The sequence below is a fragment of the Symphalangus syndactylus genome, chromosome 13, assembly GCF_028878055.3.
Source record: "Symphalangus syndactylus isolate Jambi chromosome 13, NHGRI_mSymSyn1-v2.1_pri, whole genome shotgun sequence".
NCBI lineage: Eukaryota > Metazoa > Chordata > Mammalia > Primates > Hylobatidae > Symphalangus > Symphalangus syndactylus.
The window spans coordinates 115,477,492-115,489,879 of NC_072435.2; the positions used below are offsets into that span (position 1 = coordinate 115,477,492).

General features: G+C 43.5%; 1 protein-coding gene across 17 annotated transcripts in view; it reads right to left on the reverse strand.

Annotated features, from left to right (window-relative positions):
• Positions 1–12,388, reverse strand: part of CIT (citron rho-interacting serine/threonine kinase) — a 191,867-nt gene that overhangs the window by 104,287 nt on the left and 75,192 nt on the right. The window lies entirely within an intron of this gene.

A 12,388-nucleotide genomic window follows, 5' to 3' on the forward strand; every position in this document is an offset into this window, starting at 1 on the left:
TATTCTAGTACAGATGGGGTTTCACCACGTTGGCCAGGATGGTCTCAATCTCCTGACCTCGTGATCCACCCGCCTCAGCCTCCCAAAGTGCTGGGATTACAGGCATGAGCCACCACGCCCAGACTGTTTTCTTTTTCTAAGATTTTTATTAGCCATCTTTCTGACTTTCAAAGCAACAGCAAGTGATTGCTGATAATTGCATTATGCTAACATTGACCATAATGTAAATCATAGCTTGAGAGGTTCTATCAAAGACTGGCGTCAGAGCCACCAGTTACACCAAATATTATTGTATATTACATGATAATAATATTACATACATATTATCACATATATATAATTACCAAATATAGCCCTGTCCTCTTCAAGCAGCAAGTCTGCTGGTCTAAAATTATGCCGAAAAGTACCACTTCATCAAGCATAGTATTATTTAAAGAGCTGATACTATCACTGCTTTAAGGAAAGTTTGCAAGAAAATCCTCTAACTGGTTGGAACTCTAAAATCATGGGCAATGGGGTGCAGAGTTGCAGTAAACAAACTATCCAATTATGAAGTTCTGTTGACCATGGACTGGGACAGAGTCTATCTGTTCATTAAAATGCCTTCCAAAATTTTTCCTTTGTTCTCAAAATTCTCAAACTTCAACAAATTTTTTTTAAACCACCTTCTCTGAGCCTGTGTGTGAGAGAGAGAGACACCCAGAGAGGGAGATGAGAGAGAGACAGAGAAGAGAATATAAAAGCCCTGCAATCCCCAAGAGAGATACCTGCAGACCAGTGGTTCTCACCCGGGGCAATTTGGCAATGTCTAGACATTTTATTTTCATGACTAGGGGTGCTATTAATATGTAGTGAGTAGAGGCCAAAGATGCTGCTCAACATCCTACAATCCACAGGACAGCTCCCACAACAAGAATTATCCAGCCCAAAATGTCAATAGTGCCAAGTTGAGAAACTCTGCTGTAGAGGCTATTAAGGAAGCCACAATTCCTGTCCTCAAGGAAGTAACAATCTAGGAGACAGAATTAATGCCACAACCTTTGTCATCAGTACAAGTGCTCATTTATTGAGCACACACTCTGTGTCAGGCATGTGTTTAGTGCTTCATGGGTTACTTCACCGAATCCTCCCCGCAATCCTATAAGATGGGTATTATTAATGGCACTAAGGAGGGGCTTACCCTATACCTCTACGTTCTCCTACCACGTTACCATGATTTGTGCAGGGGTGCCAGGCAGTAGAACCCCAGTTCAAAGCTGAGGCTCTGTCACCGAATAGTCATGGCTTCAAATCCCAGTTCTGCTACTTCTTGGCTAGATGGCCTTGGACACACTCAAGAAAGTGCTACAGAGGCTCAGAGGGGCAAGGTCATGGAGGAAAGGGAGAATGGAACATGTGAGATACGGTGACCTCTATCCATGACTGGCTGCATTCGGTGCTAAGAAGCTGACTCCAGGCCTGAGTCCAGGACAGCTCTGGATACCCAAGAACATCCACATGCCAGGTTGGTTCACAGCCACCCCAGGGAAAACTCACCCCACAAGAGCAACTCTCCCTCCCTCACTTTAGGGTTCAGGGGAGTAATTAGGTGGGAAGCAGGGTAGATATTAGAAACCCAGGCCAGTTCATGCTCTGGGCTCGACGAGATGCAGTACAATGAAGAGGCTAATAAAAGAACATGCAGCCTGCCCACACGTTGCTTGCCTACTCCTGGCCACATCTCGGATACACAGCCAGTTATCCCCATGGAGAGAAGAGGCACTTCTGAGCAGCGGGTGCACGCAGCCACCCGCCCACACACAGCAGTGCTGTCTCTTCGAACACGAAGCCAAGTTTGGGTTTTCCTTTTTTTCCAGCTTCTATTTTCTAGAAAAACTTACTCTGAAATCAACATCTCTCCCTGATATACACATCTGCTTTATAATTATAGAAGCCCAAAGAGTATTAATAGGGATAATGGTATATGACACAGAAGAAAGAGCAGGCTTGGTCATTACCGCTCTAACAGGAAGACAAGTTTTCTTAAAATGTATTAGATGTGACCTAAAAATTGCTTTACATGTAACCTCAAAATTTAAGTGAAAATTATAAAATACAGTTTTCCCAATGATGTGCCTGTAAATAATCCACATAACTTTGTTTAAAAACATTACTTAATAGGGCTATGAATAGAATATTGCATATCAAAAGAGAATACAACGTGTACTCCTTCCTACAAGCAAGTGTGTGTGTTGAATACTCTCTAATCACTACTGTGATGATTAAGCTCGTGCTTAAGCATCAAGCCATCCATTTATTCCCTTAGGAATAGGACCCTGTGCCTGCAAAATACGACACCAAACCACAGATAACACAGATCACAAATCCCACATATTCTTGGGAAAACCAAGAATGAGTATACTTGAAGCCAAAATGAGGGGACTCAAAATTAGCTCAGCTGAGGGCCCCACCTTTAGTGCTGGCCAACAGCACTAAAAATACATGAAACTGCAAGATGTAATATGCTGCAAAAAATAAAAAACTCATCAGCATTCCGTTTCCAAAAATATACTGGCTTTTAAGATTGAACACTCTGAAATTTGTGAACTTATTTTATTTATTTATTTATTTATTTAGAGATGGAGTCTTGCTCTGTCACCAGGCTGGAGTGCAGTGGTGTGATCTCAGCTCACTGCAACCTCCACCTCCCAGGTTCAAGCAATTCTCCTGCCTCGTCCTCTGGAGTAGTTGGGACTACAGGCACGCACCACCATACCCAGCTAAGTTTTTGTATTTTTAGTAGAGACGGGGTCACCACGTTGGCAAGGATGGTCTCGGTCTCCCGACCTCGTGATCCACCCGCCTCGGCCTCCCAAAGTGCTGGGATTACAGGCGTGGGCCACCGCATCTGGCCTCTGAACTAATTTTATAAGCGCACTTTAAAATACACAATGGTGGCCGGGTGTGGTGGCACGCGCCTGTAGTTCTAGCTACTCGGGAGGCTGAGGCAGGAGAATTGCTTGAACCTGGGAGGTGGAGGTTGTCGTGAGCCGAGATCGCGCCACTGCACTCCAGCCTGGTGACGGAGTGAGACTCCATCTCAAAAATAAAATAAAAATAAAATAAAATATTCAATGGTGCCCATCAGGAACACCTGGAAATATCAAAAACACTATTCCCCTAAAGACAGTCAGAGTCTGTCTAGCTTTGGGGCACCCCTCTCCCTGACAACACACACACAATATATATATATATATATATCACACACACACATACGTACTGACACACACCACACATACTCATATACATACACACATATGCACTCACACACACAACCAGCAGTGGTCTCTAGTTACATTAGAGCACTTGCTTTGAAATGATTAATATGTAGCTCCAGAATAATTTATCAAAAATCATGCTATTAATAAAAGAATAGCTACTCCCATGATTTGTAATTCAGTTCCCACCTCTAAGCCAGTGCCTCACTTTGCAGGTTAATTTTGTTGCCTCTCACCTGGATGACTGCAATAACCACACTTATGTCCCTGGATCCAACTCTTGTCCCTCGCTATCCACCCTCCACACAATGGTCAGAGGCACCCTTTGTGATATAACACCCAGATATTCCACATCCCTATTCAAAATCCTGCAAAAGCTTCCTACTCAGTGCAATTTAGAGCAAAGTCCACACCTAAAGGCCCTGATGACCTCAACTCAGACCACGTTCCTTGTGTATCCTTAAGTTCCCCCTACCCAAACATGCCTTTTGTTCACTGAGCACCCATAGGTTAGTGGCAGCCTCAGGGCCTTTGCCCTTTTTTCCTCTCTGGAATACTCTTCCCACTTATTTTTGCTAACCGACTCCTTATTGACATTCTGGAAGAATGCACTCCGTGTGGGCAGGGATGCTTGCTCCTTTGCATTCACTGTTACTTCTTCAGTGCCTAGAAAGTGCTTGGCACATAGTAGGCTCTCAAATAGCTGAATGAAATAATGAATGAATGAACAAATAAATGAATATGAATCTGCCCCCATCATGTAAGCTCCATGAAGACAGGGATTTTTGTCTCATAGTCAGTGCTATATCCCAGGTTCTCGAACAGCCCCTAGGACCTCAGAGCTGCTCAGTGTGGGCTTAAAAGCTGTGTCACCTTGGGATGCAACTCAACCTTCTTGAATAAATACTCATGCTCAGCTCAGAGAACCTTTCCTTGGGGACCCAGTCTAAAGTGGCCACCCCCAGGCAGTCTCAATCCCAATTCTGCAGACCACCATCTGCAATTGCCTCACATGTGCACAGTAGTTATTTCTCCTTTGTTTCTCCCCACCAAATGCTAGCTTCTTGAGAGTAAAGACCTTACCTGTCTTGCTCAGAGTTGTGCCTTAAGGACTAGAAGAATATATTTGTTGAGTGAATAAATGAATGAATGAATGAATGAATGAATGAATAAATAAATCAATGGTGTGCCAGTACTTCTGTGCCCACAGGCAGCCAGTTTAAAGGTCACCGTGGGATAAAGGAATCCAAAATGAGAAGTGTGCTGCATGTACGCTGGCATGAAAAAGCTTTCCAGTACCTGCAAGTAGAGATGCCCAGCATTGGTTCTGAGACAGGAATGGCACAATGACACACAGACTTACCCATCCAGGGGATACCCAAGTGCTTCCAGGGTGGGTGGGAGCATGTGACATCTAGGCTGGGAACATGCACACTTCCCACTGGCACTGGATCCTACCAGAAGCCTGGAGAGCATTTTATAGAAAGTGCAGGTTGAAGTGATACATCACAGACTCCATTCAGAGTAAAAAATTGGATGGAGATATTAGGACATCTGTCAGGCCCCCCACGTGGAGCTGGATTCTCTCAATGGGCAGAAACCAGCAAGATGTCTTTATAAGGTGGAAGCAGGGAGAAAAAGAGAGTCAAAAGCACCCCATACCCGTCCTCGGACCTAAATAACAGTAACAAATATGAAATGAACACTCACTCTGCTCATGGCACCAACACTAAGTGCGCTTCATGTCCCCATGGCAAACCTATAAGATAGGCGACCTTACACCTTCCACTTTATAGATGAGGGAATTGAGGCTGAAAGCAGTGAAATGTCTCATTCACACAACAGGCAAGGGGTGAAACCCAGAGTTCAGCCCACGTCTGTCTGATTCCAAAACCTGGACTTTGAACAGGTATGCTACAGTCAGTCCCAAAAAAATAGACATGTTTTTATCAGTTCTAAAGTTAAAAGTTGAGCCAGGTGTGGTGGCTCACATCTGTAATCACAACACTTTGGGAGGCCAAGGCTGTCAGATCACTTGAGGTCAGGAGTTCAAGACAAGCCTGGCCAACATGGTGAAACCCAGCCTCTACTAAAAATACAAAAACAAAATTAGCTGGGCGTGGTGGCAGGCACCTGTAATCCCAGCTACACGGGAGGCTGAGGTACAAGAATCTCTTGAACCTGGGAGGCAGAGGTTGCAATAAGCTGAGACTGGGCCACCGTACTCCAGCGTGGGCAACAGAATGAGACTCTGTCTCAAAATAAATAAATAAATAAGTTAAAACTTGGAAAAGTTGACCACCCTCTGCCAGGTGTGAGCTGAGTGAACCTAAGAAGTAACCCAAGCATCATGATCATCATTTTCTTTATCTGTAAAATAATGAGTTATTGCTGGGGCTACATGAGAATGCTTGTCAGGCACTCACAATAGTACCTGGAAGAGTAGATTCTCAGTAAAACCAATTCTTTTACCTTTATTATTAGACAAGTCCATAACTCCTGCATAATCTAGCAAAGTCATGACTCTTAGAGGCAGGGTAGATAGTACAGTGGTCTAGAAGCAACCAGATATTGCTCCAAGTCTTAGATGTGTTTCTACCTTCAGAACCTCAGGAAAATAATCTAATCTTCTTGAATCAGTGTCTTCATTTGTAAAATGGGGATAATACCAGCTACCTCATAGAGTTACAGTGAGATTGTGAGGATTTAATGAGATAATGCACATAAAGTACTCACATAGTTCTGGGAACACAAGAAGTGCTCTACAGAAAACAGGTTCCATTAGCAGTTGTCTACACTGTGCAGACGGAATTGGTATAATCCCTGGCCATTTTAGTCTAATTCAATTCGACAAATGTTCACTGAAGGCCTGCCAGGGGCAAGGCACTGTTTCAGGCAAAAGAAGGAAGACCTGGTCCTGTCCTTAATGAGCCTTGAACAGCTTGGCCAGACAACACTATTGAAGTGATTCAGTAGGGGACAAGAAGGAGACACAAATGAGCGGGCAGGCTGGGGTCTTGGCATACCAAGACTAAATACCAAGTTCAGGAGCAGCCATTAATTCTGAGCACACTGGGATGCTGTTGAAGGTGTAAGCCAGCGAATGACATCATCCAACCTATGCTTTGGAAGAATTCCACCCTTTGTGGAGAATGGATTACAGCTAGGAAAACCAGAGGCAAGAGAATCAGTGAGGAGGCTACTGCAATAGTCTAAGCAAGAGTCCATGATGGGTGTCAGTGAGGACAGAAAGATGGGCATGGATGCAAGTGTCATCCTAGAGGCACCACTTAGAGAAATTGGCAACTGATGGGATGGCGGGGGAGGCAGAAAAGAATTTACGATGACTCAGCTTTCTTGCCTGGAAGGGTAGGGAAGGTGGTAGTTTCTTACATAAAATGAGAACGCCAAAACTAGCACCTAGTGGCTTACTGAGCGAGCGAGTGGGTCTGTCTATGTAGGAAGGGAACAGAGGATGGGATGGTGAGAAACTGGTAAAACATCCTGGTGATGAGGAACACAGTGTACAATGGGAGGAGGCCATGGGGAGGTGAGAACTAAAGTCAAGGAACTGAATGAGATCACCAAGAACCAACTAGAAAGATAACTGAGGATGGAACTTGAGGAGATGGTACGTACATTGCAAGAGCCTGATGGCAGCCACAAAAGAGTGAGAATGACAGTCAGAGAGGTAGGAGGGAAACCAAGTGTCCATAATACAGAAGAGAAGAAAGTAGAAGGTTGTCCCAAAGAAATGTAGTATTAATGGTATCACATGGTGAGATGGAACTCACCAGATTTGGTGGTTAGGTATAATCAACAGCTTCTGAGACAGTCATTTCAGTATTGTTGAAAAGGTGGAAAAAAAGAGGTGTTGAGTGCAGGCTCTTTTTTTCAGGAAGTTTGTCGGAGAGAGGTCAGGAGATGAACAGCAAGCAAAGCAAAAAGAACTGAGAGAAATTCACGTAGGCAAAGGAAGAGTTGCCAGACTGGCGCAGAGCTTGGGAACATGTAGCGCCATTTAGTCAATGACTGTCTTCTTAAGGGATCCCAGGCAACCATGCAAATTAGCATGTGTAGGCCAGCAAAAAACACACTTGACAGATCTTCTGGAGCCTAATCTTCAGGACTGGGCTAGGATCATCTGGATTAGATTTCCTAAAGGTATCTTTAAGACAAATGAGAAGGCGGTGGAATGGTCCTGCCAGGGCTGCAAGGCAGGCACGCACAGTCTAAATAGAGAACAGAATAAGGCAAGTAGGAGAACAAGCTGTGCTTGGCTAAGAGAAGGAAGAAATTGAATGAGCAAGAGGAGAGGAGAAAATCCAACACAACACACAGAGGCGAATGTTAAACATCTAATCCAGATAATGAGGGGATGGGAACAACACAAGGCACTTGAGAGCAATAACTATGGGCAGAAGCTAGTTAAGGTTTTTGAACTTGTCTGGGAAATACAGCAGATGCATGCCTTCGTGTAGCAGAGAAGACTCTGTTATTGCTGCTATTTAAAAAATCAAATTGCAGGCAAGACTCTTTCCAATAGGGATCTAGGTAGCAAGCACAAAGACCAAGAGCCTTTGGCTGGATGTAGAAAGGAAAACACTTTTTAAGGGAAGATCCTCCAACCTCCAAGTATTTCATAAAAAGGAAACAGGACTGATTGGAGAGTTCAGGTTGTCTTCCACTGGAATCAGCCATCCCAGGACACACGGGAGGCAAACAAAAGTACAAAATGTAGATGTGAATAGACATAGATAGTAGAGTCATCAACAAAATGAGAGTTGCGGCCATAAGAATGATTTAGATGGATTAACCAAATGCTTATTAAGCAACTTGTGTATGATCAGCCTGAAGATATGGTGGAGAGTAAGGTCAGTGCAGTTTCCTCTCTTTGCCAGGCTTAAGCTTTAGCAAATAAGAACATTCAGGGAAAGAGTATATACGCGTGGGTTTATGTATGTGTGCGGGCACACACACACCAGATAAGAGTCTCTAAATGAAAAGAGGAAAAAATCTGAGAAACTCAAGAGCTATACAGTCTACCTACTCAATAAACACAGAGACTGAAAACGAATCCCAGCATTTAGACCTGCCTGTCAGCTCCCATCACACCCTGCCCCAACCTCATCATTCATGATTCTCTACAAATGGCTTCCGCTTCTGACAAGCACATGAACCTGAATACCCCACACAAATTTCCTAACTTTTCCCGTCTGTGGAGTCTATACCCACAGGGTTCAAATCTCAGCTAAGCCACTCAAAGCTACATAACTTTAGGCAAGTTGCTTGATCTCCCCATGCCTCAGTTTCCTCACATGTAAAATGAGAATAATAATGGTACCTTCCTCTTGGGCTGGCTGTGCAATTTAAATGAGTTAATCTGTGTAAAGTGGTTGGAACGGAGCCTAGAGCCTAGAACGGAGTTGGTGCCCTGTAAGGATGGGCTGTTGTTAGCACCCTGCCCACCTGAAATTCCCTCTACCTTCCTCTCCATTGATCCAAATCCACTGTCTTTTTAAAAAGCCAACCCAAATATTTTACTTTCCATTAGTATGCTTATAAGCCCAGTCCCAGCACAAGTATTTACTGCTCCAGGAAAACCAGGATGAATAAGACCCAGCCTTGCCTTGAGATCACAGTCTACTTGGGGGAATGGACAGACATTCCAAGGAAGATCAGCAATGTAATTTAACAAGAATTGTGAATTGGCATTACCCATTAAGTGTCCCTCATTGGATTTTGCCTTACTCTGCTAACTCCCAAAGATGTCCAATTTGTAACCATGATATTCTGCAGCAATGGTGTTTGCTTTACTTTCTCCAATTGTCTCAACACAACCTGCTTTGACTTGTTCAACTTGATGGGAAGGTACCCATTCTGGGACCGGACCTTCTAATTCTGTTCCCCAATCCACTCCTCCCCAACATCCACCTTTTATCAACAGGTATTTGGTAACTGCATATTAACCCTTTGTAGTTGGTCAGAACCGTGAAGTGTCTCTAGCAGAAAAGCCCCAGGGCCTGGGAAGCTTGGTTTCCAATCTGGTATGACTTTGGACTACCTAATCATTGCTGAATCCTTTCCATAGTCTCTTGGTGTGTATAGGAGGACACTATACATACATGGACTAGTGTATTAGTAATAACAAAAATAACAACAGTGTATGTTTATCAAGGCTTTTCCATGTGCCAGGTACTAGACCAAGTGCTCTACGTATTTCATCCATCCCCCTAAAAGTCCTGTAAGAAAAGTATCGCTGTCCTTCCACTTCGCAGTTGAAGAAACTGACATGCAGAGAAGCCCCAGTAGAGCCAGGAAGAGGCACCAAAAACTGGTTCCCCGAAAATTTGGGAAGCAATGGCAACAGCCACTCTTCCTTCCTCCATGGTGTTTGAATGGCTGGATCCATCGCTGTGTTTTCAGAACCACCCAAAAAGAAAGGAAAAATCTTTGAATCAAAAGGAAGAGAGTGTCCCTTCCTAAAAACAGCCTACCCAGACACCATCTTCCCACAAATTCCAACCCCATCAAGATCCCATTACCCTCGGTGTTCTCCAACTCTTCCCAAAGCATACAACCAGCATGTTTAAAACAAAAACATAAAACCAACTGATTTTTACCTTCTACAGCAAGCTTGTCCAACCCACGGCCCCAGGGGGCTGCATGCAGCCCAGGATGGCTTTTAATGTGGCTCAGAACTTACAAGCTTGTAAGCTTTCTTAAAACTTGATGAGTTTTTTTTTTTTTTTTTTTTTTTTTTTAGCTCATCAGCTATCATTAGTGTATTTTATGTGTGCCTCAAGACAATTCTTCTTCTTCCAATGTGGCCCAAGGAAGCCAAAAGATTGGACACCCCTGTTCTAGAGTTTATACTTATGGTTTGCAGAAATGCACGGCTTCACCAAGAACTTAAACGAGGTATTGCCTCAATCTAGAAGGAAAAACCTAAAGAAATGTACCCCTTTTTAACGGGAAGGAAAAGAACTGAGATCTATTTTATTTTTAAAACTTTAACATGCTGTTTCCTGTTACTACCCTACTATAGTCAAGTTCAAGCAAAGAAAGGCTCAGAGGAACAGCCAGGCATTCAGAGCTTGGGGATTCAGTTTGAGTTCTTGCTGGTTAAAAAGGAAAAGAAGCATCAGACTCACTCTCCAAGACTAACTTCACCATAACTCCACCCCAAAGACAACCAAACCTAGTTCTGTAGAAACTCTCCGGCTCCCACCAACTCAAGCTGCAAGGAACTCCCACTACGTCTCAGCCATTGAAACGCTGTCATCAAGATTCTTGCTCAGCCTAAAATAATGATGCACTCAATGGCTTAAAAATAGTCTGGGGTCCCAAAATAAGGATCCCAAAAAACGAGGAGCTATCACAGAATTTAAATCATTCTCACTGCCAATTTCTCCATGAAAACTCCTCGTTCATTCAGCTCCACCTCTGAACATTTCATTCAATTCACTGGTAACAAATCTGAGGTCAATTTACCTAGCACAGTACAGCAGCATCTGCAATTTCCTCAGTGGTGTGAAGAATGAGTAACAGCACAGGTAATCAATGTGTGTAAATAAAAACCTGTGATGCTGAAAACGGTGAGAAAAGAAAAAGAAACTCAAGAAGAAACACAGGGTCGCTCGTGGCAAAGGTGGTACCCCCAGAAAATGTCTCCCCCTCTCTCCAAGTAAATTTTGTCAATAAAACTGCAGGAGATGCTAAGTAATTTCATCACTGCCTCTCTTTTATTATATTTCTAATTAATCACAATCTGATATGTCCAGGGTCATCTATATCCAACAGGTGGATGAATTTCTAAAATGATGCTTGTAGGTATCACTCACAGGGCTGCCTACAGCAGAGTAGTCAAGTCCAATAGCAACATCACATAACAAGACACAAGATGAAAGAAAATCTTTCTGATTCCAACCCCGTTGCCAAGCTTTGAAAAAACGTTAAAGTTCCCCAACGATAGGAATACTCTGATGCCATCGTCCAAATAAGAAACACACAGTTTTATCTGCATGGACCTTTTTTGAAATAAGAATCTTATTAAACATTCTGTTGGGTCAGGAACAGTAGCTCGTTTTGTGCTCTAAGGATATAGTTTAAACTACCAGAGGTGAGATAGCACATCTTCAAATACAATAAGCAATATAAACACTTCTGGAGGAAAGGATCATAAGCAAATTATATCAACAAATATTTATCGAGTGCCTCAGCCTTAATACTGAGAGAGCTCCCGAAACTGAGCTTTCTGTGAGAAACAGAAAGATGTCATTCGAGTCTTCCTGAAAAATAAGCAATTAATCACACACTGCTTCAGATTAATTGCAATGCCTAAGATCTCCCATATCATTCTGCCTCTTCCCCTGAAATCTAACTCCCTCGAATCCTCCCTGGTCTTTCAGATCACTGACTAACACCCTAAGCAAGCTTGCATTCTGACCCAGCCAGCCCACTGCTAACCAGAACTAGAACTCTCCACACATGTCCTTCCAGTCCGACGTGTGACCTTCAGTATGCTGCATGTGTCAAGGTTATGCTGCCCACTAACCATGCATCTCTCAACATCAGGCCTCCACTTCTGCCCTGCTCTTTGATGCCAATGGCAAAACCTCCCAATCCTGCTGAGCCATTTCAAACCCATCTGACGGCACATTCAACAGCTAGTTAGCTCTCTGCCTCTCCCACCACCATCCAGATTGCTTTGGGGTTGTGGAGCAAATCAGACAGAGAGGCACATCTAACACTACCAAAATCCAACCCGAATTTGAAACCCAGCCCCCAGAGAGGGGATCAAGAAAGACCACTTCAACATCTTGCAACATAAAAACCTCTCTCACATTCAATCACAGCCCACGACCTTATTTCGTATCAAATGCCCAATTCCCCACAATACTCTGAAATCTTTTCAGGAACATTACTGTCAAAATAGCACCCATGGGGAGACACCATCCAGGAAGCAACATAACATCCATATAAATCGATATCTAAGCTACAAATACCACAAAGAGGGAAAGATGCTGCCAAGAAGAATATCAAATTCTGCTCGTCTCCTAAGTGGGCAGCAACTAACCCAACATTACCCTCTGAGAACCTGAAAGTGCAGGGACCAGGGTGGCTGGCAA